A 27022-nucleotide genomic window follows, 5' to 3' on the forward strand; every position below is an offset into this window, starting at 1 on the left:
ATGAGTTGCATGCCACCCCTGATAAGCGCATGCATCTTTCTTTGTGTCTATAAATAGAGCATTTCCAGCTTAATCAAAGGGAAGGAATAAGGCTATTTATATCTTAGAGTGAACTTCATAGTAGTCTCATAGGATTGGACAAGAGGGAGTTGGGATGAGGGAATAAAATCTGTTCAGCTGGGAGAACAGATCATGTGATTGGATGAAAATAAACTACCCAACAAAGTCTCAGATGACATCATTCAAGCAGCACCGAGCCTTCGAGTTTTCCCACAAAAACAGAATCATATTTGTGCTTTTATGATTACCAGGCTGCAAGATCTCAACACTGATTGCATTTGGATCTACACTATTTATCCACTGATAATCAGCATTAGTTTTACAAGAGCTTCTACTCCAGCACTGGAGTTGATAAAGGATCTACAGTCTTCAATGAACTGAATAATGTGCAGAACACAATGTTATCTAATGTGGACTGACTGAGGATTGGTTCAAAGAGCTCTGCATGAAACTAATTGAAGAGAATTTAGACAATATAATTGCTGTTGCCTCGAAAGCACCCAATTTGTCTGTGCTAATGTTGCGAGACAAAAATGACAGATCACTGATTTCATAGCATAAAACATTTATTAGTCAGCGACCAGCATTTGATTTTTGCACGTTCATTTCAGTCTCAAGTCCATTACGCTCTGTTTCACATTTACTGCTCAGTGGCTGCTTAAAGAACTGCTTCAGCCAAAAATACCAACATTGCTAATAATAAATGGAAACTAACAAAGCATAGCTACTTAGCATAATCTCATTAGCATGCTAACTGTCCCCGCCGCCTTGTGTTCATTATTAGGAAGATTAGCTATTTTATTTAAAGTATTTTGTTTACACAGAAGCATTTTTAGAAGGAAAAACCCAAAGCTAGATACAAGACTGCTTCAACTGAAAGTACCAAAACTGCTAATAACAAATGGAGGCTAATGGAGACTTGCTAACCTCATTAGCATGTTACTGTTCCCTCTAGGTTGTATTCTTTACTAGCAAGATTAGTAACTTTGGTTGAAGAATTCCTTTATCACAAAAGTCTTTTCAGTATGGAAAACCATACTGAAATGCAAATTCTGCCTTAAAGTCGTGTCAGAATGTCATAATTACAATAATATTTGCCCTGATTTTTCAGTGAGCCCCAGCTATACACAGCACATCCATCTTGTTTCCAACCAAAACCATTGAACACATGTCAAATCATACTTACGACCTCTGAAGTCATAAGTAGGAACTTCCGAGAAGGTCTTTAAGGTAGCATAAATGCACTCACAGGATCTTTGAAGTAATGGCTACTTGAAAGACTGCTTCAACTGAAAGTACCAAAACTGCTAATAATAAATGGAGGCTAATGGAGACTAGCTAACATGATCTCATTTGCATAACTGCCCCCCCACTAGCTTTTATGTTCATTATTAGCAAGATTAGCATTTTTTGTTAAAGTATTTTAAGACTTTTGTGCAGGGAAAATCCAATGCTAAATATAAGATGGATTCGATTGAAAGTATCAGAAGTGCTAATAATAAATGGAAGCTAATGGAAACTACCTAACATGATCTTACTAGCATGCTAACTGTCCCTCACTGGCTTGTGTTCATTAGTTAGCAGGATTTGCAGTTTTGGTTGAAGCACACAAGCGCTGAGGCTAAATACAGACACACACACTTTCTGAAGCAAAGACCATTAAATGAAAATGATCAACACTGTTTTAAATGGAAGCTAATGGAGACCAGTATACCATTTGCACTGGCCTTAATTCATTATTAGCAAGACTAGCATTTTAGGTTCAAGTATTCCAACACAAGCCGATTCTGCAGGGAAGCTGCAGAAGCTAAATATACACCCGATGCTAAATATACACACACAAAACTGGCAAAGCTCATTTATCTGTGCTTTTATTAAGCTTTGTAGGTGAAATATGGGAAAATGGTGGCTACTATGAAAATGTCAACATGAAAGTGAATCTAGGTGAGAGGATATCCTCAGAGTCTCTGCTGGGCGGTTTGCACCGGCGTGTGTGTGGCTACCCGGTTCTGCTGCTGGAGCTTCCGGAGAGTTCCCCAGAGCTCCATGGAGCAAAGCAGAGAAGAGAGAAGAGGGCTGTACGCTTTGCCCAAGGCTATGATATGGGGGTGGCTGCCTTCTGCCATATTTTTCAAATTTTCATTTCCAGGTCACCTGGCTCTGCACAGGAGCAGAGCAATTCATCATTTCCCCATCGTCTGTGACATATGTGCTTTCCTGTGTGATATTTTATGGAATATCAGGTACTGATCCTCCATCTCATTTCTGATCAATATTTAATGAGAAAAAAAAAATCTCTTACTTGTATGTGGGAACCGAACCATCACAAGTCTTTTTGTCTGCATTCATGCATTGTAGTTGTGAAACATATATTTAACAAAACCCCACATTAAAAGAAAAACACACTTGCTAACAAACTCATATATTAGATGTGTAAAATGTGTGACAAATAAAAGTCCTTACTTTGATGTACCTTTAACATTTACATTATGTGGAGGTTCTTTAACAAATATAAAAAAGCCTCAAACATTTCGGAGCATCACGTCCCAAGAAACACCAGCCTTCTAATATTGGCAATTGGATGGTATAGTGGGTAACACCTCTGCCTTCTATGCAGTAGACTGGGGTTCAATCCCTGGCCTGGTAAGTCCCTGGACAAGACTCCTAACACTACCTTCACCTACCTATGTAAAAAGGATGAAATTGTAAGTGGCTCTGAATAAGAGTGTCTGCCATAAATGTAGAAGAGTGTGAATGAGAAGACGTTGCATGTAGGTATCGTGCACCAACCTGATGCCAGGCCATCCACTGATTGGTTCCTTAAGGCACCAAAGGTGGTTCTTCTGTTGCATAATTCCAAAAAAAACCTTTATGGTACCTGTATTTTAAGCAATGTAGATGAATTGAAATGCTGTCACACCTAATGCTCCACTCCGTGATCCTGCAGGATGTAAATGTCCTTCATTGCTGCCACCCTTTTCTCTCTCAATGACAGCTGTAGCACTGAAATTATGAGTGAGCTGCCATAAACTGAAGATTTACCAGTAATAGCATCCAGCCAAATCATTACACTACTAATGGCCTTTCATTTTTCCTCTGCTGTGTTGGCAGCTTTCCTAAAAACTGCACCGCCAGTGTTTCTATTCCATGCACAAATACACAAACTCACAGAGGAGTGAGTACATTATCCGGCCAAATTTCTGTTCTACACTCAAATGAAGTCATTTATCAATAGCTTCCATTAATAGTAATCTGGAAGAGTGAAGACAAAATGTAAATTAAAACAAATGTAGCCTTGAACATTTCAAGTGGGCAAATATTTGATGAGGCTTCCCAAGCTTAAGTTCTGAAATTAGTAGTAGAATGTAGAAAGCCAAAGGATTAAAATGGTTGAATTCTCCTTTATTCCTTCTTCATTGCACTGAAGGGTCTTTGCTACTTTGTCTATTCAAAACCCAACACTCCTTTACTTTCTGCGGCACAAGTGGTGCCTTGAAGCCGAGGTTTCAAAATGGATATTTTAAAGTTTTTTTTTTGCTTTTGTTGCAATTTTGCCTTTTGAGAAGTTACAAAAGCCTAGCATTACTGCCAGGTACAAATGCACACAAAGGGTCAGTAACAAAACAGCATTTAGGGTCATGGGGGCCAGTGCTTCACTACTTTTGGAAAAGCCTGTCTAGTCAATCTCTAAAAGCAAATGGATGGTCTCATGTATTTCAACCCTGCAATCCACAGTCAGCAAGGCTGCATTCTGTGCACCACCAAACAAACTGCTTTAAAAGGAACCATTTCAGTCATAGCAGTGCCTCTGGACAAAGCTATGTGGAAGGTTATTTTAAAGTGTATAAAATGATTTGTTTTTTTAACTGATATGTCCTGCAATTGTTTTAGCTGTTCTCAGTCAACTTCACACATAAGGAAGTTGCATTTACTTATGTATCATCTGAATATGAGGCTTGAGTTTTTGGTTTGCAGGTAGGCCTGTGCACAGACATTTTGGAGGGCGGGGGCTCAGGGAAGAAGAAGGCAGTCTTTACATGAATGAAACGTAATTTACAGCATATGACAGACACTGTTATGTAGAAAAACAGTCTAATCATGTTTCAGAGAAAAGCAAAAGTGTTAGGAGTCTTTCCCAAAGCTAAAATGTTAGCATTTCTATCAGTGCCAGTGTTTGGATCCTACTCTGTCTAATAGCTAGGCATTAGTGAGCTATAACTCTCCTTAAGGCCCAATCTCATTTCTTATTTTTACCCTGCCCCTTGTTTTCGAGTGTCACCTTGCCTCTTGGAACTGAGTTACGAAGGGGTAATGATTGAAATCTTCCCCTATGAAATGGGACCCTCAAATAAAAAGAACATTACTTCATTAACAGGCTACTAGCGGTGCTCTGTAGGTGACCCTGCCAGTCTGCAGTGATAACAGAGGAGAGTAAAGTTCAGCAACCTGGCTGCTGGGCTTTAGTTACATTTAGGGAATCATATGCCTTCAAAGAGGCAGATGAGACCATTATTATTATTATCGCCCACCCCTAATTCTTCAGTGATGTGAGGCTGAAGTCAGTTATTCGGCAGCTTCTCGTATGAATTTTTCCTGATCCACCTTAATTGGAGCAGCAGTTACATTCTGGCACTTCAGCCGTCAGAACTGCTGCACTATTTAAGGTGGAATGTTTAAGGTGGATTTCTATGCTTGCTGTGAAGAAAATGACTAATTTATTGAAAGGATATTAGATGTATAAGATAATACAATAGATATCGTAATTTCTTAACAGAGAAAATTCTTGCATTTGTGGGTTTCTTTGGTCGCTTGCTCGGCCATCTTGCTAGTTTTTCTTTTTTTCTTGTAACACTCTGTTTGGAGTGCGCCTCTGAAAAAGCCCTAACACTTCATCCTACCCCTCCAACTCAACAAAAATCAGGACACCCTACACCTAAACATGAACATGCAAAACGGAGGGGTATGGGCAAGGGGTGAAATGGGATTGGGCCTAAGTCAGGGGTTACAAAGTACCAACCTGCAAATATTTTTTTTTCCTATATGTTTACATTTGACAGGTAGATTTCCTTTACCCTCCTGACCCTGCAGTTGGTTATAAAATCAGCTTAGACTGATGCTTACGGGGTTAAACAAAAATAGAGTGTTGCAGAACCATTCACATGAAAAACCTGATGCAACATGAATTCTGTATATAGAGTCGGTATGGCTGTAATTTAGCTACAACTAACTTATCTATTATTCTAATTTAGACTGATAATTATTCTAATATTCTAATTTAGATGCCTTTGTGGATTCATTCATGTAAATACAGCTTGTCATAAGAAGGAAATGAATGTAATTATCAAAGGAGACCACTGGGAATGCAGATTTGACCACTTTGTCAACACTTTACTCACAGTAGCTTCACCCATTTGGCAGGTAACCCCAATGCTATCACAATAAGAGTCCCATATAATTGCACTGTTGAATGTAAGTTTACCTGGTTTAATTGAATGTTAAAATATTTATGAAACATTATGTATGTTATTTATGTTACTACTACTAAAAATAATGATGATGATTATTATTGTTGTTATAGTGATCATTATTATTATTAGTTGTTGTAGTAGTTGTGGTTTGTGGTGACAGAAAAACATTGACTAAGATGTTCTTAAACAAGTGTATATGATGCATTCCTGAAAAAACTTTTCCCTGCATTTTTCCAAATGATTTAACCCCTATTTAATATTGCTGGTTTTTAAATCACTGCTAGTTTGTAGGGCTACAACACAGGAACACAATTAAGCCTTTGGGAACTCTATAATGACAATTCATTTCCTTCAGCTACATATATAAATCCCACCCATACATGTGTTCAAAAACTGAGAAGACTAAGAAGAAACTGAGACACAGTTGGAAGTATCTTATGTAAGTTTAAAACTCATGGTATAGCAGCAAACCTACCTGGGCATGGAAGAAAGAGCAAACATGTCACCAGGAACAATCAGACATTTGAACAGAACATCTGAGGAAAAACCCTTGCATTACTGCTAAAGACTTGCAGCATGACCTGACGAAGACTGGAACAAAATGTAAGCAGACATGTCGTGCTCCACTCTTGCCCAAAAGTACATAAAAAGTCGACTTGAATATGCAAGAAGGAATTTGGACAGGCCTGTGGAGTTCTGGGAGACAGTTTTATGGAGTGATGAAACTAAATTACAACCATTTGGATCAGCGCTATGTCTGGCGTAAGAAAGGAAAGGGTTGTGACAAAAATAACACCATCCCCACGGTCGAGTATGGAGGTGGGTCAGTCCTGTTGTGGGGTGTTTTGCTGCTGTTGGAACTGGCAATCTTGACTGTGTGACTGACATCATGGATTCTTTGAAATACCAGGCCATTTTTGAGGAAGAATGTGTTGTCTTCAGTGTGTAAATTGAAGCATGTTGATCACTGGATTTTCCAGCAAGACAGTGATCCAAGCACACATCCAAGCTGACCAAAGCTTGGTTCAATGATTGGTTGTGAATGTCCTTGAGTGGCCATCTCAGTCCCCAGATTTAAATCCCACTGAAAATCTTTGGTGTGGTTTAAAGAAAGCTGTGGTGCTATGGAAACCAAGGAACATTAATGAGCTGGAAGCTTTTGCACATAAGGAACAGGTAAAGACTCCAATAGAGAGCTGTCAGGAGCTTGTGAGCACCTACTGGAAACGTTTATTAGAGGTTAGAAAGCGTAAAGGATGTGCCACAAAATACTGACTTTAGAGGTTGAACAATTTTGTACATGGACATTTGTGGAGAGAATGTTTTTTCAATTGAACTTTTTTAAATTCGACTTCATGTTCTCAAAATCACTTGAACATGTAGTAATACACCTTCTTTGTTTAGTGAAGCCTTAGTTGATAGATTTTCATTTAATTGTATATATATTACCAAACTGCCTTGCACTTTAAGGGCGTTGAATATTTTGGGTGTAACTGTTTAAACATTATATGGACCAAAAATATTGGGACACCTACACATGACACCCACAGGAGCTTTCATGACATCCCATTCTAAATCCACCAGCATTAATATGGAGTTGGTCCCTCTTTTGCAGCTATAACAGCTTCCACTCTTCTGGGAAGCTTTCTACAAGATTTTGGAGAGTGTCTGTGGGAATTGTTGAGCACTGATGCTGGACGAGAGGGCCTGGCTCACAATCTCCATTCTAGTTCATCCTAAATGTGTTTGATGGGGTTGAGGTCAGGGCTCTGTGCAGGCCAGTCAAGTTCATCCACACCAAACTCAGCCAGTTATGCCTTTATGGACCTTGCTTTGTGCACTGGGGCTCAGTCATGCTAGAACAGAAAAGAGTCTTCCCCAAACTGTTCCCAGAAAGTTGGAAGCATGTAATTGTCCAAAATGTCTTGTTATGCTGAAGCATTAAGATTTTCCTTCACTGGAACTAAGGGGTCTAGGCCAAACCCCTGAAAAACAGCCCCATAGCATTATCCCTCCTCCACCAAACTTTACCGTTAGCACAGTGCAGTCAGGCAGGTAATGTCCTGGCAGTCGCCAAACCCTGACCCGTCCATCAGACTGCCAGATATAGAGTAGCGTGATTCATCACGCCACAGAATATGTTTCCACTGCTCCAGTGGTGTGGCTGAAATGCCTGAGCTCAATAATTAGGAGGTGTGTCTCAATACTTTTTTGAATATAGTGCATGTAAAATATAAAAAAAGTTTGGTTCATAGAAATATCTTTGACTACTCTGTTGCTTGGCATAACATATTGTTAACAAACTGATTATTATGAATTACTAAATTTTTTAAGAACATTGCAGTTTTACCATATTGTGCCAATAGGCCACTTGCACTTTCACACTATTTCAAGAAACCTCCTTTAACACAGTGTCTCATGGTTTATCACTATTTTATGGCTTTGAATGTGGCTCAGCCAATCGGCTTCTGAAGCATCCTAACTATCTGTTTTTACATTCCATTCCTCTATTTTTAGACTGGATTCATAATATGAATGATGTGGAGTCCATTGATACAACATGTACATATCTGTGTGAATCATGGGGGAGGCTCAGTGTTATGTAATACTTGAGCAACCAAGCTTACAGAGCTGTTGGCTTCCACTGTGCTGGCTTTCATTCTTGTATATTTCAGTTGTGCAGAAACCTCTTTAAAGCAAAACCACTGGAGCGACTGTTATGATGAAACAGTCTGAGTGTGAATGTTCAATAACCCTCTCAGTTTATACATTTTATACTTGATCAGTGTCTAGGGGTTGTCATTGTTGTGGTGCAATGTTTAAATTCATTTCCTTCCTCTAAAATGAGTGCGTAGGCCTGATGCATTCATTTCATCCATGGTGTGGTTGTGTAGGCCCGATCCATTTGTTTTTTGCTGTTTTTTTATTTTTTTCATTTTTCAATCAGGACTGTGGCTCATGAAAATTTTGCAGCACATTAATTCTGGTTGTAACAGTTGCCGTTTCGTTGTGTGTAGTTTGACTGCAAAATTTTAAGCACCTAAAAAATGACTTTTCTCTTCAGGCCCACAATTCATAAGGTGGCAGAACACAAGAAGGTTTCTAATGTGGTGTGCAGTTGTGTGTGATGAAATTCCTTTGAGTTTCCATTAATGTTTTAAACAGAATCAGAAAGGAGAGAGTAAGCCTTCAACACTAAACAGGTTCTACTGAGCACTGCTTTAAACATGCCTTGGGATCATTAACTGAGCCTGGATGGATGCTGTATGGCCTGTAATGTCTTTTCTTACCATCGCAACCAACAACCTCCTTCAAACCTCAGGAGGCTGATGGAGATGCAGCACCACACCTATGCACGAACGCTGCTGAATTCTAATGCGCTACTAAATGCTCCTCAGTGCTCTTCAAAGGGGAACACTCTGCTCCTTAACTGAAATAAAAAAGGGACCACCCAAGGGCTTCAATACCATTTTTAATTAACTCTAAGAGGGACCTGCATGATGGAGACACGTATTATTACAGAGGAGACTACTGCAGATTACACACCATCTACAAGATGATGACAAGATAGAAGACGAGGTACAACTGGAGCCAAAAATACCCTAACAGTACAAGTATGGTGTTGTGCAAAAGTCAGAGACCACTCTTTCATTTATTTAATTTCCTGTCAAAACGGCTATTAAGTACTTCTTCATACAGGTTCAGCCTCAGAAGTTGCATTTACTGCTTCTCACAATGCAACTAATCCCAAACACATTCAAGATGCTGAGGTCCAAGTCCCTATTTTTCTCTGTCTTTTAATCATTTTTAAACACAGTTTTGGGAACTTTGAGAACTGTTTTTGTTTGCTTTTACTTATTTTACTTTGACTTTCCTCTTCCTCATGCAAGTCAGTTATCTTACATCTAACCTCCTCAGAAATATGTCCTTTAGCCATTTTAGATGCACATGAGAAAGAAATTTGTAGTATGTGGACTGTTGAACATCCCATCTCAAAACCAATGGGCTTTAATATGGAGTTGCCCCCCCTTGACAGCCTTCACTCTTCTAGGAAGGCTTTCCACAAGATTTTTGAGTGTGTCTGTGGGGTTTCAAAAGAGCATTCGTGAGGTCAGGCACGGAAGTTGGACGAGAAGGCCAGGCTGGCAATTGATGTTTCTGTTCATCCCAAAGGAGTTGAGGTCAGGGCTCTGTACAGGCCACCAAGCTCATAAAAGCATCTTTATGGACTTTGCTTTGTGCACAGGGGTAGAGGAAAAGGCCTTCCCCAAACTGTTGCCAAAAAGTTGGAAGCATATAATTGTCTAAAATGTCTTTGTATGCTGTAGCAGTATCATCACCCTTCACTGGAACTAAGGGGCCCAAACCCTGAAAAACAGCCACAGACCACCCAGACCATTAATCACCCTGCACCATGCATTCTAGTAGGTATTGTTCTCCTGGCATCCGTCAAACCCAGATTCATCCATAGACAGATAGTGAAGCGTGATTCATCACTCCTAAAAACAGGTTCTCCAGAGTCCAGTGGCAGCATGCTTTACACCACTCCAGCTGACACTTGGTATTGCGCATTTTGATCTTAGGCCTGTGTGCAGCTGCTTGGTCATGGAAACCCTTTTCATGAAGCTCCCGACACACAGTTCTTGTACAATTGTTGCCTTCATAGACAGTTTGGAACTCTGTAGTGAGGGATGCAACACAGGATAGGTGATTTTTATGTGCTATGAGCTTCAGCATGTGCAGCCCCACTCTGTGAGTTTGCTTGGTCTGATTCGTAACTGAGCTGTTACTAATCTCAGATGCTTGCGTTTCACAATAATAGCACTTACAGAAATTTCATGAACCAACTTGTCATAAGGGTGGCATTCTATGAGAACGCCACATTTAAAATCACTGAGCTTCTGTATGATCCATTCTATGATCTAGTCTATGATCCATGCTGCCAGTGTTCATCTGTGGAGATTGCAAGGCTATGTGCTTGATTTTATACACCTGTTAGCAATAGGTGTGGCTAAAATACCTGAACTCAATTATTAGGAGGGATGTCCACATACTTTTAGCCACATTGTTTAGCTAAGGCTTCTTGTGTGAATGCTAGTGCCTCTTTGAAGGGACAGTTTTTGTTGCAGCTGTAGCTTTTACCTTAAAATTGGAAGGATAGAAGAGTTAAAGTGACAGGGAGCACATAAGTAAAGAGTGGACAAATGAAATACTGATAGACTTGATATTACTCTCAGTGTTGGGGGCTTTGGTGTATTTTCTGGTTACATGTTTCTTGCTTTTTTTCTGACACTGAAAAATTAATAACTTGTCCTTAATGACTGTTTTGACTGGAATAAATAAACAGTGTCTGACTTTTGCACAGTACTGTAGGTGTACAAGAATACACCATTAAATACAATGAATATAAACATATAAACAGAATATAATAAGATGGTGTTATAATAGTTTGTGGGGACTATGTAGACATGTATATTGCATATTTTTTAGATTAGTTAAAGGTAAAGTTTCTATGTGAGGTCCATTTTCATTTTTTTTTCCTCTTTTTATTTTGACCAGGGCCAATTCGATTCTAGTTAAGCCACTACCACCCACTACTAGTGTAAATATTAATAGTGGGTTGACTTGCTAGCATTGCTGCATTGTATAATTATAAGCCGTCATAAGCTGGCACTCCAGAAGAATGCAACATGATGATATGCTATTTATTTGATAAAAATACAGTGAAAAACACTTTGAACTTATCCATCATCCATCTGCTGTGCGCTACTCAGACACTTACAGACCATAAATCTGTTTCTCTCTTGGGAACTCTGCCTCAAAACATTGCACTAAATTGACCAGGGCTGGCTAAAAGATTACGCTACTCAAGTTGATATTAATAATGACTGAGCTGCGATTTAAACTCAGCAGCACTCGCGTCCCTGGTCTGGTTCATTGAGTTAGTTCTCATGTATTTTTCTCACTGGCTGCAACAGCAGCCTCAAGGGAAGCTTTATTCATGCATTCACCAACTCATGAAGAAGACAGTCTTCCCTGTCTGCGTTACATAACAGTGCTACAATGTCAATGGAAACATGCAGCGTTAAAGGGGATGCGTGCAGCTCTTGAAATATCATTTGGCCATTTGGTGAGATGTGCTTGTTGAGGACATGAACATTAAAGGAATACTCTGGTGTACAGATCTGCCACATTTGTACCGCATGGTTGTTTACCATAAACAGTCATTATGTAACACATTAAAAACCCATTGACTCAAAACATACTTGTATAAGTCAATGGGCAGTTGCTTCACGTTGAAAAACCCCTTCAACAGCGTTGCTTTAATAGTTGTGCTTTCTGTACTCAGCGCTCAATATTACTATCTTACAGAGCTTCACAAACTACAGTTCAACCTTCTGCATCCAGTTCAGAGGCTTCTGATTCTGCTCCCTAATGGCCACATGAAAGAGAATCAATAAGAGGATGAAGAGCATGCATACTCATTTGGAAAGACAATTCCATCCAATGTAGCACTGCATATGTAAATTCTCCAGTGGTAGTGGTTTAGGAGAATTTTCACATTATAAATCTAAAGGCCGACTGGACATCTGGAATTGGTAGCCCATACATCTGAAGAGAAAGCCCACTGAAAAATGGCTGTACACCCTTACAAATTTAATTGCCACAAAATGGCTGTTTGGAGTGGTTAAAGAACCACTTTTGCTTCCCTAAAGAACCTTTCAAGGGATGGTTCTTTAAGAGGGAATTCCACCAATTTTTCAACACTGCTGCATGATTCAGTGATTGAGATGTAATCATTCAGAGCTGTTTGATATGAAAAGGTTCACCATACATTCTTAAAAAAAGATGATTCTTCAAGGGTTCTTTAGCATGGGAATGGTTGTTTAGAACCATTTTAGTGTCTTATAATAATGATTTACTATGTCATAATTATGACTTAATATCTCGTCATTATGACTTTTTAAAATAATGACTCAATTATTACTTACTTTCTCAAAATTATGACTTGCTATCTCATAATTATGACTTAGTATCTCATAATAAAGATTTACTATGTCATAATAATGATTTACTATGTCATAATTATGAAGAACAATCTCATTATTACAACTTTATCATAATTATGACTTAATTTTTCATAATTGTGACTTTTTAAAATAATGACTGTCATAATTATTACTTACTTTCTCATAATTATGACTTGCTATCTCATAATGAGATTCTATCTCACAATTATGACTTAGTACCTCGCATTTTTGACTTGCCATTTCATAATAATGTGATCCTATCATTATTATGATTTAGTATCTCATAATTCTGACTCAACATCTCATAAGTATGGCTCACCTTCTCATAATTATGACTTAATATCTAACAATTATGACTTAGCATCTCATAATGATGATTTACTTTTTTCTAAATTATGACCTACTTTCTTATAATTGTGAGAACACGTTCTTATTATTATGAGATGTTAAGTCATTAATATGAGATAGCATGTCAAAATGACGAGATGCTATGTCATAATTTTGAGATACTAAGGCTTAATCATCGAAAACTTTCTCATAATTATGACTTATTAAATGGCTGTATGTTTTTCTCCAGTGGGCTTCCATAGTTTTGGCCACACTAAGAGCCAAAACGAGAAGAAGAGCGCTGGGGTCGCGCGGAGGAGGTCTCTGATGGAGGCAGCCCTTCATCATGAGCTGAAGAAGAGGAGCATGGATTCGGCATGTGATCCACTCTTCCTGTCCATTCACTGCCTCCTCCTCCAGCTGCTCAATGGGCGGTGTGAGAGGAGGCTGCGCGAGCACGGCGGCGCGGACGCCTTCCCTGCGCTCCTCCGCGCGCTTCAAACGCCTTTTAACGGATTTCTCGCAAACGAGGGTTGCTGAGCGGCACGCGGGCGCGATGAGGGATGTACCGTTAGACCATTTTTGGCCATACGGTTGCCATTTTTCTCGCTCGGCGACGTTAAAGCTGCAACATGCCAGTTTTTGAATTGGAATTTTGAACACAACAAAACAAAGGAAACTCTGGACATAGCAGGAGTGGAGGAGCACGGAGGAGCACGGAGGAACATCTGGGGTTCGGTTTTCGACGAAGTGTAGTCGAGGTACGTCGCGAAAACACACTACAAAAAAAACAGTACGTTTCTTGCTGATGGGTGATTATGGGTAATGAGATAGGTCTACGATGTGTTGTGCTCATAGCCATCTGGAAAACATTGTGTTTTTTAGTTTTTTTGAAGCTAAACTGACTCTGTGGAGATGTTTTCCACAGCTGCTTTAACCCTCAACCCTCCCCAAGATACTTCCGAACGTATTGGTGCTGGAGGACGAGGCTGAAGTTGGCTTCTTTTTCGAATTTTCCGTTCCACCTTAAATGGTGCAGCAGTTACGCTGAGGCGCCAGAATGTAACTGCTGCACCATTTAAGGTGGAACGGAAAATTCGACTAAGAAGCCAGCCGCAGCTCTGTTGCTGGAGGCTTGCGAAGTGAATGAGAGTGGTTTCAGGGCTGACGTGAGATGCTCAGCTATTTCCAGTATCACAGCATGAAAAGAAGCAAAGCTAAAGCTGCTGATAGCCTGTTATGGCTATTCAGTTGCCTGTTATGGCTACGTGCAAACCCGTGCAGCTAGAATGGGTTTCTATTTGTAATTACTAAAGCCCACTGTGGCTGAGAAGCAGTGTGTAATGTTACTGTTTTCTGATTATTGCCCATCTCAGAGGAGAACCTTCAGAAAGCTGTTACAGAACCCACTGTCTCCAGTTTCCATAGAGTAAGAACACTGTGAGAACTCAAGGTCTGCTCATCTTTAATGGCTTAACTATGGGCTTCCATTAGCCACATTCAGAGCACACGCTTTATGGCTGTGCACAGCCATCATCAGCTTGACAGTGAGTAACCATAACAGTGCGCGCCCCTCCTCCCCACCCCGGTGCATGTAAGCTCAGTGCTATTTAGAACAAAGAAATCACAACTGGAGTGCTGATCTGTACAGCCATCGCCTCCACACTGTTCCTCTCAACAGACTCTAGTTTATGTTCATACCGCCTTGAACGCTCAAGGATTCCATGAAGAACTTCTCAATGTATGGTTCTCTCAGGAACCATTTTTGCAAATGAGGTGTGAACCTTTGTAAAGTTTAAAGAACCTCCATATAATGTGAAGTTTTTTTTTTCTCATAGCTGTAAGTCCAAGCCAAGAACCCTTTAGGAAGCCTTGTTTTAAAGGTGATTTTTTACGATTGCTACGTAAATAAATTGTTGAGATGTAGAGTCATTTAGAGTAGGGCTGCTCAGTTATGGCAGAAATCATAATCACGATTACTTTGGCCAATACTGAGCTCACAGTTATTTAACACGATTATGTATTGACTGTAAACATCATGCAATTATGGAACTTTTTAAAAAATGTGTCTTTTTGGCAGAATTTGAAATATTATTAAACTGTAAAACAATAAAAACAAATGTAAAAAAAGAATAAATAAAATGTATGATATATTATTTATACACATATGTACATTTAAATAAATATTAATTAAATAGTAATTAATAAAATAAATAAACTTAACCGTGTTGTAGTGCACTTCCACAGCCTACTGAAAACTTCACAACATAAAAATAATAATAATAATAAAAAAAATTTAGACCAAAATAAATTAGGCGACGTAAGTTTAAGCTTGTAGTGAGTGGCGAACGTGCACTGCTGTAAATGAAAGGAGCGCGCTGGATTTATAACACGAGCATCATGGCGGCAGAATAATCATTTTATCTCGATTATCTTGTTTTTATAATCGTTGGAACAAAAAATCATAATTGAAAATAAAATTTGATTAATCGCCCTAATTCAGAGTGGATTGTATAGAAACTTACAGACTCAGATATCTATACAGTGGTGGTCATAGAAACCGGGGGTCTCGATGTCAAAGTGGCCATTTCATTAACGATTTGTGTATTTTTTACCTGCATGTGTTTCTTCACTATGAATGTAATGTCAAGAAATGTTTTACTTCAAACTTCCAAACCTGTCACCACCACTACTGAGCAATTCTTACTGTGGAATGGAGAACGACACTGGCACAAAGGTATTAAGTGCCTTGGTCCCATATAAAAGAAAGAGAACGGACCAAAACAGCACTTGCTTTCCACTTGCAGGTCACTGTTATCTCAGACTTACTGTAAATGGTTCTAAGTTGTATGGTGTCTAGACATTTGCTAATCACAATCCTATTAAATGCTTTAAAAAAGCTTAAAACAGAGAAAGCTTATCAAAGTGGATGCACATATTGTTACAGCTGAATGAGTGAGTCAGTCACCTGTGCAAATGGCTTCCTCATATGGTCCTACAAAGTGATTTAAATGTAAATTCCCAAGCTTAGCCCGTGAGCCGAGAGGTGTGGGGGGGTGTAATTATAATCTGTTACTGAAATCTTAAAAACGGGTACTTTGAATGTTGTGTCAGAGTGAATGGAACATCATTGCAAGGAGAATCTGTGATGAGTCAAATCAGAAGATTTGCTACGGCGAGGTAAGCAGTTCAGGAGGTGCGTCCCTGGGTAATTTCCCACGGGTTTAGAAGCTAAGTCAGTCCGTGGAAATCAAGCAAACAGATGAATCTCAAACACCTCTGTAATAGACTCGGTCGTCCCCAAGGTTTTCATGTAATCAAAAGTGCATTTTGGATCACAGAACTTTCCCTGATGATTGACATTATTGATTTTTTCCCAAGCCAAGTTGATTAAGACAGGTATGTAGATAAATCTTGAAGGGTTGGCGTACCAAGTGTAGCTTTGCTGGATGTGATGTAAGGATGGTTTGAAAATGCACCAAAATGGAAATCGTAGGCCAATGACATTTAGCATTATGAGGAAATATAACATTTATTTCTGTAGGATTACAAATGCAATAAAATGAGTACATTTTTTACAGTAATCCAGTGACTCCTAAATGCTGCTCTTCTGTCACCAAACATCAGTCAATACTTAACATCTGACCGATGTTTTTAACGAATAAATCATTGATGCCCAAAGAAAAACAAGTATCTCCAAAATGGTAACTTTACAGGAGAAGGGAAAAAGTTGTGTTCAATGTAAGTTAATGTAAAGAGGTTTTATTCTAAGCAATTTTGGAGCATTTCTATTGGTCCAGTCGTCATAAATGAAATTGTAGGTGATAATTAATTGTCATATAAATAATTATAATTAATGATTTAATTGTCTTTTCTTGTTCATGGCTTGTAACTATTAAACATAAGCCTCAAGGGGCTGAATTGGCTGATTAGCCACATTATTTGCTATCTGTGTTTACGTAGTAGCTAACCCTGATTGTACTGTTGAATCAGCACTGTGCGGTTAGTGTTGTCAGCAAGCTTACACATGTCTACAATTACACAGATTCATATGTAAGTTAGGCAAAGCGACATGTTCTTCATGAGACTGAAAAAAGCAAAAAAACAGTTAGAATTTGTAGTTTTTTGTTTTTCATCATTTCCGCAATGTCTCAATGAATGAATTTAGTGCTTTCTTTTATTTACATTTACTCACCACAACCCAACACGCCCAATTCACATTGTGTTTTTTGCAGCACAATATGACTGCAAAATCTACTGACTGTGGAAAATTATTGCAGTCAGCTTAAATAATTACGATCAGGCGATTATGTAATAATTGTGACAGGCCTAAATGTAAAGGACAGCTGCTGTGCTCAAATGAGAAAAATAAAAAATGGAAAAAAATTTTTTTTTGACAGGAATGAAATGTTAAGCAGTTATCGGCTGATACCAATATAATTCTGAGATCATCTTGCGTCCCTGATAATTCTGATAACTATATACAGTTATCCTCTTTTTAAAAAGTCACGGTGATGCGCCAGACCAAAGCCTGTTTACATAGTCATAATCTAAACAGTATCATGTTTGTTTAAAATGACAGAAGGCGCTCATCCGCTATGCATTACTGCTACTACGGCTTGTAACGGAAGAAAATGCTATTGATGAAAAAAAAGAATGAGTCAGATCTAATTCTGTAATAAATCCAACTTAAAATATCCAAAAAATCGCTTGTATCAAAAACTGTGACAGTTTTGGTCACTAACGTCATCATAGGACATTTGCCTACTGTCCCATCTACAGTTTGATGACAGAAATTTAATCCACAGGCTTCAGTGAGTGGGTTATATTCAGTCAACTACTATTGTGACTGGAATGTGAAACAAATACAGCAGTTATTATGCTGTATGGTCTTCTACTTGATCCACTTGACATCAGATACTTCATTTCCCTTCATAGCTGCTTCAGGTTTCTGTCTCCAAGATTCAGGCTTTGTAAGCAGGAGCTCTCCTGGCAGTTTGCTTCTCCGCTTATTTGTTCATGTAATTTACCATTTTACAAGTTAAACATTTTGTTGCTGAGCACAGTACTTGGCCCATCCATATTCATTAGATTAATTAGCTCACTTTGCTGTCTCTGGTGCAGCGTTTCGGGTACAGTTAGGCTGGTTTAGTAGTGAATTATGCTCAAACTCACTGGAGAAATTGATGTTTGAAAGTACCAAAGACTGATACAGGGACATGTGGGGTGGTGCACTGAAATAGCAGAGTTGTCCTACTAACATTATCAGCCATTTTGGAGGGTCAGTGCATTCTGTAATGAAATCTGCTGTGTATATGAACAAATCTATTGAGTTTTTGGAATTCATTTAAAACGAAGATTCCCCGAAACCAACATTTGACTCAAGAACTACAGAATAGCCCATATTTGCACTGACATTATATAACAATAACCCTCTGGGGTCTAAAAGCATTTTCTCGATTTTTGCATTTCTTTCTAAATTTGCCTTTAAAGGTACTTGCATATCATATGATACCCATGTGTTTCGTATCAAAATGTTCTGTTATCTTCATTACTACTTTCCAGAACTTCTACAGCATTCTACATACCATTTCACATGTGCCTCTGATGTCGACTAAATCAAGAATGAAGGGTTGCAACGTGATGAGGAAGTCCTTACTGATTTCCTGGGTGTCCATTGTTCAGTATCACACAAAATGGAGATGGACACACAAATCCACCAATAACACATGGTGAGAGGCAGATGAGGTGTATCTCCACCCCTCTTCATAGCCTCATAACTCTGGGTGTGAGTCATGTGCGATCTCACAATAACATGGAATCAAAAGACTCTTTCTGTGAGGGAGCTTTTAGAGGTGGACGTCTGGTTCCTATCACCACCACTTTGAACAAAATCGGCAAGTTTGTCTAGAACAGAGCATTACACATCAAACCACTTGGAATGACTTTGTTTACATCTTAACCAGTCAACTGTGCAGAAATTTTGAATGGTGGAATTCCCCTTTAAAGGCCAAACCATATTGTTTGGTGATCATCTCCAGTTCACATTACACTGATCACCTGAGAAATCCTGGAAAAATAAATATATCTGCTAAAACACTCAGCTCACTCCTTTCACCATAAGAGATCCAGATTGTACTGTCAGAGCAGCTCATTTGGTGGATATTATATTGAGGCAGAGAAAATCATTTAGGTTCCATGTGAAAAGACTAGGGAAATATTCAGCAATATAATCATGACTAAATGAACATTACTGTACATTAGCACTGTGGGCGCTGAGTTCATATTGCCAATATAATACAGTCAGTGAATGAAAATTCTTTATAAATAGTGCACTTTCTTTTTATACAGTACCCAAAAAAGGTTTAAAGATTGTCTGGCCTTAAGGAAACCCCCCTAAAAGCAGAGCAAACGGAGGAGACTTTGGGAGTAGGCAGAATTGGCAAGGGAGCCCGTCTTCTTCTGATACGTTTAGGCCTCCGTCTTTATCCTGTGTTCGTTCTATGCCTTACATGGAAGACGTGAGTCAGACGTGAAATCAGTCTCTGACTTCTCTGATAAGTAATTCGTATTGTGTTATTAGAACCATCGAGCAAAGGTAGGAGGATTTAATGCAGAACTGTTTGTGGCTTGTTATTACATTAGTTTATACAGAACTTGTTATGTGACGTGGTGTCAGTTTTAATAGGTGAATGTGCCTGTGCCATGGTGTGCATTGCTCCAGTTGTGGGGGGTAAGGGCTACTCGGGTAAACAGGGTTGACTGACGAGCTGGATATAGACTAAGGCTGCAAGCTGGGGCGGATTTAGTTTTTCTGGGGCCCTAAGCAAAAGACAGGAGTGGGGCCCCTGAATGCACATTTTTAAATGGTGTGACTGTCATCACTGCAAAAAATGATACCTTGGAAAATGAATCTTAAATTCAGTTGCACACATTATTTATTATTATTTATTATCCCTTGCATTTCCATACAACAGACAGTTCACTGTATATAGAATACAACACATAACTGCTTACTCTAACAGTATGTAACATACCTTATATATTGTGTTTAAAGTATTATGTGTATTTATATATATTTATATATCATTCATAAATATTTTTATAATTGTGTATATTTTGTTCATATAGTTATATATTTCATAGATATGTCATGTTTATGCCTGTTATTGCACATTTGCACTGTCCGTTTTGCACTATTGCTACTATTTGCACTTCTGGTAGATGCTAACTGCATTTTGTTGCCTTGTACTTGTACTGAGCGATGACAATAAAATTGAATCTATCTAGTTGAAATAGCTTAGATTTTTTTCATTTTGAGATTGTTGTAAGGATATTACAAGATTATTTCACTTATTTCTAGGCATTTTTACATTTTTACATTATTTTAATAAGTGAAATTGCCTCACTATACTGGCAGATCATGTTGCTTGTTTTAAGAAATAATGCATGAAGCTAAATTGTCTGCCAACATACAGAGTAAAAATGAATCTGTTTTTTAACTTAAAAAGTAAGTAAGCTGGTTACCATTTTTGAGTTCATTGAACATCAAATAATAAGTTAACAATGTAAAACACATATTATTATTCTGTTAACTTACTGTTAAAACTATTAGAAGGCAACCAGGTTACTTGTGTTAAGTAATGAATCAGTAATGAGAAATGAAATTACGTCTTCCAGGAAATAAAAAGTCACATAATCTCATGACAGTTTTCAGAGATGTAATTAGTAACTTGTAATGGATTACTTTTTTGAGTAATTACCCCAACAGTGGATCTGTCGGTACTACCATTAATGCCAGCATTATGTACTGTTGAGTAGGGGTGGGCAATATGGCGATTTTCACAACACACTTTCCTGAGCATATTGTGGATATTGTCTGTATTTAAAGAACACTGACTAACTTCGTGTTTCATTGTAAAGTGAGCATAAGTAGGACTGTTTAATCAGATAATTAAACAACTATTAAACATTTTTTATATGTGGCACTACAGGTTCTATTCTGTTCCAACTTATTAAATCTCAGAAAATGCATATCTTTTATTGTGAAAATGTTTTAAAGTATCAGGATATAATATTTTTCCTCTTTCTTTTTATGTTTCTTTGCTGCACTAAGACGACTTTATTCGATTTTCTCTCAACACCCGGAAAATCATGCAGGAGAACCTCCTCTCCACAATGTAGATTATAGTGTAATTGCCTTGTTTATACCAGTTAGTCTTTAAGCAGTTGTGTCATCAAGTATCCACAACAAAGTCCGTTATAGCTATGATGGGGGTGAGGCTGCATTGAAATGACTGAAAATAATCGCTATAATCACTATTAAAAACTATTTATTAAAAACAGTCCAAATAGGTTATTCAACATCAACACATACAGCATATCTAGGCTGCCGCCTACCTTTGCCTAGCGCAAAAAGAGTGCCTCGGCTGCAAAAAAAACGTTTGATATTTGATTATTTATGTGAATTAATGGACTAATAACTGATAAATTGGCTTTTATGTGTCCTGCAAATGAAGAGCTGTAACAATAAAATGTTCTGACAATGTTCTGACAAACGGAAATACGGTTTGATACAATATATAATCAGTGTTAAAGTTTTAAGACGTGGCACTCAGTCTCCAGTCCATACAGTCTATACATGGAATCTAAGCAGCAAAATCAGCACATTTTGAATTTACTGTTTTTATAATGTGACGAAAACCAATGCATTTACATATATCTATCTATTCAGCCTACAGCCGCCCCTTCACGCTGAAGTTTTAAGGAGTGCTTTTTTGAATGTGGCACAATACAGAACAGCCAACTGAGTATGGCGGTCATTTGCATATATCACTCTTAAAGATACAGCAACAATAACAGCCTGTTCTAAATCTAAAGGATGAAGAGAGGTTGGAAAATGGTCATGTGAAAAATTAATGATGTTTTTGATACAGAAAACTTCATATGTGGACTTCAGGGGAAAAATAAACTACTAATAATGTTGGATATGGGCCCTTTAACAAACCACCAGACCAGCTGAATTTTCACACATATATGAATCAGTTTCACACATAAATGACCACCATTAATAACAAAACCACTACTTTCCACCCTCCTGTGCAAGATCCAGAGCCTGCTTGGTTGAACATGGAACTGCATCCGATCAGATTTTGTCAGAATTTGCCAACTGTAACAGTAACAGTACCAGCGCGATAGTGGAGCTAGAATGCTCAGAGAATTTCTCCATAGTGGCGATGGATGGGTTATTAAAATATGGCTTCACTTCCACTGTCAGTGCTGACAACAGTAAAGAATCAGATAGCAGTGATGACTACTATGTTGTCGGTTTTCACAAAAGGTAGACACCACAAGCTCAGTAGTAACTCATTTAAAACACAATATTCAAAAGCACAGCCGCATGATCTTCAGTGATCTCAATAACAGAGTAGAGTAGGGCTGACTGATCAAAGCCTGATGAAGATGGAGGTGGGTCAGTGGGATCAAATGATAAAAATCTTCAATCTAGCTGAATATATTGTGGAAAACAAGGATCCCTTCACATCCTTTCCTGGTTTGACAGGTATAATAAAAAATGGAGCATACTTGAAGGGCTCATAGCTGAAAGCAACATCTGTGGTACTGAAGCGTGCTTGTTAATGTAATATAAATGCAATGTACATACAATAAACATGCTTCTATTATTGTGGCCACAAATGTTTCATTTTGGCTGCAAGATTCATTGCTTTGTTGATCAGTGGTGAGAGCATATTTTTGTATCTGTTTGCCCCTGCGTAGGACAGTTAATGGCCCTAAACACATTGGTTTCCTGTCCCATATAATTACATTTAGGCATTAAAGGGCCTGTATCCTGGAAAACCAAATTTGCCTCACTTTTTATGAAACAAAAGAGTTTGATGTTTTTCAAACTGTTGCCACAAAGTTGAAAGCATAGAATTGTCTAAAATGTCTTTGTATGCTGTAGCACTAACATACCAAGATTATTATCCTTCCTCCTCCAAACTTTACTGTTGGCATTATGCATTCTAGTAGGTATCATTCTCCTGGCATCCACCCAAAAAATCCAGATTTATCCACCAGACTTCTAGATAGTGAAGCTTGATTCATCACTCTAGAGTGCATGTTTCCGCTGCTCCAGAGTCAAATGGCGCCATGCTTTAAAAAGCTGACGCTTGGCACTGCACGTAGTGATTTTAGGTTTGTGTGCAGCTGCTTGGCCATTGAAAGCCATATCATGAAGCTCCTGACACACATTTCCTGTGCTGATGCTGCGTCCAGGGGCAGTGTGGAACTCTGTAGTGAGTGATGCAACAGATGATAGGAGAGGTTTACGTGCTATATGCTTCAGCACTTGGTAGCCCCGCTCTGTGAGTTTGCATGGTCTACTGCGTCATGGCTGAGCAGTTGTTGCTCCTAGATACCAACATTTTACAATAATAGCACTTACAGTTGACTGGGGCAGATCTAGCAGGGCAGAAATAGTCAAAGACGGCGGCTTTCTATGACAGTACCACGTTTAAAGTCACTGAGCTCTTTGCAATGGAAGACCAGTTCTGCTGCCATTATTTGTCTTTAGAGATTGCAAGGCTATGTGCTTGATTTTATACACCTGTTAACAATGGGTGAGGCTGAAAGACTTGAACTCAATCATTAAATCTGTTTTAAAGGCACAGAATGGTCTTATAAAAATGAAGTAGGACAGTTTTTGGCACAATAAACCACAAATACCAGAAGTGGAACAAAATATAATACAAGAAAAATGTAAGATATAGGCCATTTAGTTATACAATAAGAGGTCACAAAAACATATTGGAGTTGTAGAGCCACAGCAGACTACAACGAGGAACTATATTTTTACTGTCCAGACATGTCCTGGATGTAACAAACTTGCTTGACTGAGGGCGAAATTAATTTACGAGAAAATCCCCCTAATCCAAGCCTGCTTGACTCCCTGCACTGTCAAGACTGGCACGGCCCCCTACCCGCGCCTTTTCACAAGCGGGCCTGCTTTTTGTCACGGTCCTGCCAGACGCCCTGACTTTCATTTTGTTTTGGAAACTCACTTCTCACTGCAATTACAAGCAGAGTGTTTTCACTCGGGTCCCTGTCCCCGCAGATGCGCTCTTCATGCTCCTCTCCACATGCTATATCAACAACGAAACAGAAGCTACTGTTTTTAATGAGCCCATAATACCAAGGCTGCTACACTTTGATCCACCTCAAGCAGGGTGTTAGTCTCTCTCTATATATATTCCTCGCTCTTTCTCTTTCTCTCTGTCGTGCGCTCACACTGGCAGTGACGTTGATTTTTCTGACAAGGCAGAGCCACCAGTGTTTTCTACGGCCTTACAGACCTGTGCTTTCTGGCAACACAAATTCATTTTAATCAGCATGCTTCTGTAAAAAACTCAGCTGCGTGAAAAGATGTAGGTCAGCGTCACACCCTGAAGCATGGAGACTGACGTGTTCTGTTTCAGAGGCGTAGCTGGGGTGAGGGGGCCAGGGGATTTGGGGTTTGAACTACCCTGAATTATTTTAGCCCAGCTACAAACACTTATTCATGAATGTAAACACGGCCTACGTGAAGCATAGCCGATTGTGTCACTTATGTCAAATAAGGTTGTTTTGTGCTACAGTGATTTTCAGAAAGGTAAACAAATTCATCATTAACAACTTACATATTTAAACACCCGTCAAATGAATGTCCGTTGGCTTGTTCACTCCATTTTATTGGCTACCAGTTGCTATGCTATCAGGCTTAACCCTCCTTCACAGTAGCCATAAAATGCAATTTCTGCCTGTTTTGGAGGTCCCTCAGTTTTTGTGCTGTTCATTATTTATCTTCAGTAATGGTGATGGAATATGTTTCAGTGGAATTGTGTGCGATGTACAAAACCGGAAGTGAAATGTATGAGGAAACAAAAATTTATTGAAGAGAAGCCGTTTTTCACTGGGGCAGTTTTACACAATTTTTGATATGAAGAAAGCTGCTGTGTGTTTTATCTCAGTGCAGCCATCTTTGTAGAAAGTTATGAGCTGGTTTTGGAGCAGGGGAGCCTACGCCTTATTTCTCACTAGCAGCTCAACAAAGAGTCACAACATTGCACAAACATGGGGCCAACAGTGTCCTACTTAATTTGATAGCAAAGTTATAGGGAGAAATATTTAATTTGCCACAAGAGAGCCTGCAGAAAAGGGGTTTACCAATCAGGAATATTTATTGTTCCCAATGGTTGGAAAGCTAGTGGACATTCAGTAACACAGTTGTAATTCTCACATGTCCTAATGTGGTTGATATGGTAAGGTTGGTTTACAGTCTTAGCCACCATCGTCTCTCATCTTTTGCATGCTAATCTGGTCACAACTATCAGGATTATGTCAGTTCTTTTCTGATTGCTGTCCACACGTCTACTGCTGTACAATGGGTTTTACCACCGATGACCAAACAAACAATCCTTTCTGAGCAAAAGTAGTGTATTGTGAAAAGTTTGTGAAGTTCATGGCGTCTTTATTGAAGATTTTTTTTAAGCATTTAGTAGCTTTTAAGCAAGATATGCTTGTGTTTGCCAGTGCATGCTGATGTGCTTCCTACTAGAGGTGGGAATTATTACAATATTGTTTTCTTTTTCGTAATCAGTTTTGTTATCATGATACACAATATGCTTTTTGAATATTTCATGGACATTGTCAGGACTGACTCACTTCCTGCTTCATTACAAAAGACAGCATAATTAATCCTGTGTGATTGTATTTAGTACAGTGCATTATGTGAAATGTTAAATAAAAAATACTAGTCATAGTTTTAGAACAGCTTTTAACCTGAATCTGTAGAGTTGCCCTTTCGATTCCGTCTTGTTACAAGATCGTATGTGACTCACATCCGGAGCTGTGAGGCTATAAGGAGGGGTTGGTCATGTGTCTGTCTTCGAGTGTAATTGGTGGATTTGTGTGTCCATCTACATTTTGTGTGAAACTGACCAGTGGATGTTTAGGAAATCACTTACCCAATCAAGGATTTACCCATTATGTTGGAAACTCTTCCATCTTCACTCAATCTCCAGCTGCTGAAGTTGCTGCAGCAGTTTTGGAACGTAGCAACAAAGATAACAGAGCATTTTAATGTGAAACATAAGGCATTTTCATGTGATATGCAAGTGCCTTAAAGCCGAATTTAATAAGATATGCAAAAATCAAGAGAATGCCCATATTGTCATACATATTATGTACTGTCTTTTAAGTATCGTGATATGATATATTTCCAAACTGGCCAAACCTACTTCCCGCGGGTTTGTTTTTCTTGTTAGCCCTGGTTTGAATTGCCTGCCCTACACCTTATTGTGCAAGCCTGTCAAAAGTTAGCAGTTAACCTTTTTAAGGGCCAAAATGTGACGTGCTTGCTAGACTTCTTGGCGGTAAAACAAGCCTCAAAGTCATTGTGAATCAGAAGTCGTAATGCATTTTCCTTCGTTACTGGAAGGGTTCATTTGTATGAAATTTTCCTGCAATGTTGTTTTTTACAGCTAACAATTCTGTTAATGAGGTTCTTAAGAAGGTTTCCTCATAAATGCGTTTCTGAAAACAAACAGCTTCTAATGCATGAGCAGTTAATAAACCAGTCAGAAGCCAGTGGTTTTGCTCAGCAGTACTTAGCTCGTAATCTTGTTTTTCTGAGTTAAGCACTGTTTTAAGGTGGGTCTCTGAAATAGCTGAGCATTTTCACTCAGTGATGGGGGGGGGTGGCTGGTGTTTGAAACATAATAATATTAGTTAATATTATTCCCCACCTGCTGGCGCACGGTGATGTAACAACGACTTTTTAGTGGCTGGGCAAAATTCATTACATTTTGATTAAGCAATAAAGAGAGTTTTATTTTTTAAAAGATCTAAAGATAACCTTGTTTAAAGGTAAAGGTTACCTTTAAACAAGGTAAAAAGTTAGGTTTTGAGTTCAGATTGGCTGCTTATGCTCTGCTAATACGTTCATCTACTGCCTGACATCAGCCCGAAACACATGAGCTCATTGCATTTATCAGTTTAGTGTTAAAAGTTACATTTTAGGCAGGCCTATTCAGAAGCCCCCCCCCCGCCCCCCCGTCACTGTCTCTGAAAAGTAGGATCAGGTTTGCACACACACAC

At 38.8% G+C, this 27022-nt stretch overlaps 1 protein-coding gene across 1 annotated transcript in view; it reads left to right on the forward strand.

The window, feature by feature from the left end:
- The first annotated feature begins 13363 nt into the window (after positions 1–13363).
- LOC118813586 (probable G-protein coupled receptor 153) overlaps positions 13364–27022 on the forward strand; it is a 62622-nt gene continuing 48963 nt past the window's right edge. Inside the window, 1 exon segment of the mRNA XM_036579003.1 lies at positions 13364–13647. The gene's annotated coding sequence lies outside the window, so the exon portion shown is untranslated.

This window comes from Colossoma macropomum, unplaced genomic scaffold (assembly GCF_904425465.1).
Source record: "Colossoma macropomum unplaced genomic scaffold, Colossoma_macropomum, whole genome shotgun sequence".
Classification (NCBI taxonomy): domain Eukaryota; kingdom Metazoa; phylum Chordata; class Actinopteri; order Characiformes; family Serrasalmidae; genus Colossoma; species Colossoma macropomum.